This window comes from Otolemur garnettii, unplaced genomic scaffold (genome assembly GCF_000181295.1).
Source record: "Otolemur garnettii isolate 467f Iridium unplaced genomic scaffold, OtoGar3 scaffold00178, whole genome shotgun sequence".
NCBI classification, from domain to species: Eukaryota; Metazoa; Chordata; class Mammalia; order Primates; family Galagidae; genus Otolemur; species Otolemur garnettii.
The window spans coordinates 3,057,329-3,058,923 of NW_003852573.1; positions in this window are offsets into that span (position 1 = coordinate 3,057,329).

A 1,595-nucleotide genomic window follows, 5' to 3' on the forward strand; every position below is an offset into this window, starting at 1 on the left:
CACTGCAAACTCCTGGGTTCAAGCAAACTTCCTATATCAACGTCCTGGGTGGCTGGGCTACTCCTGAGTAGCTGCACTCTGCTAGTTTTTTCTGTTTTTGTAGAGACAGGGGTCTTGCTTTGCTCAGGCTGGTCTCTGAACTCCTGAACTCAAGTAATCCTCCCACCGCAGCTTCTCAGAGGCTAATATTACAGTGTGAGACACTGTACCCAGCCCTCTTGTATACTTTTAAATCACCTTTAAGTTATAAACTCAAATTAAACAATAAGAAAAGTGCAAACAACCCACCCTATAAATGGGCAAGAGATTTGAAAAGAAACTTCTCTGAGGATGACAAACGAATGGCTAAGAAACACATGAAGAAATGCTCATTGTCTTTAATCATCAGAGAAATGCAAATTGAAACCACTTTAACATAGCACCTAACCCTGGCAAGATTAGCCCTTATCTCAAAGTCACAAAACACCAGATGCTGCCGTGGATGTGAAGAGAAGGGAACACTTCCACACTGCTGGGAGGATTGCAAACTAATACAGCCTTTTTGGAGAGAAGTGTGGAGAATTCTCAAAGATCTAAAAGTAGACCTTCCATTTGACCCTGCAATCCCATTACTAGGTATCTACCCAGAAGAACAAAAATCATCTTACCACAAAGACATCTATACTAGAATGTTTATTGTGGCTTAATGCATAATTACCAGATTATGGAAGCAACCTAAGTGCCCATCAACCCATGAAGGCATCAACTAACTGTGGTATATGTATGCCGTGGAGTATTATTCAGCCATAAAAAGATGGAGACTTTACATTTTTTACATTTACCTGGATGGAGTTGAAATACATTCTTCCTAGTACAGTATCACACAAATTGAAAAATAAATATCCAACGTAGTCCGTACTAATATGAAACCAATATGTAAACAATTACATGCTTGCTTATATGAACAATAAAACCCAAATATAGTCTAGTATGGGCTGGGGGTAGAGGGAGGCAGGAGGTGGGGGGGGAAGGATGATTGGCAGGAGGGAGGGTTAGATGGGTTAGAGGTTAGAGGTGGGATCTCATCTAATGCGCACATTATGAGGGTGTAGAACATGCCCCCTGGGTGAGGGGCTCTTCTACAAATGGAACTTTACCCTGGAAGTGAGAATAATGTAACGTAAAAATTTGTACCCTCATATTAATTTGAAATAAAAAATAAATTAAAGTAATAAATCATCTTTAAGTTCTAATACCTAATACAACATAAGTGGTTATAATAATGTATCATATTTATTTGTTTTATTTCTATGTTGTATTTTCAAAAACATATTTCCAATCTTTGGTTGGTTAAATCCACAGATATTAAATTCTGAGATACAGACAGCCAACTACATGTAGTATTGTTTCATATGTGTCTAAAAGGAGAGGGAAAAATCTTCACACATGGTCTTTGTGTGCCAGAATATTTCTGGTCATATATACTAGAAACTGGAATATCCACAGCTTCTGAGTGAGGATTTTGAAGGCCAGAGTTGGGGTAGACTTAGTTTTACTGTTTTTTGTTTGGCACTTTTGAGGGTTTTTTACTATATGTACATATTACATTTAAAAAA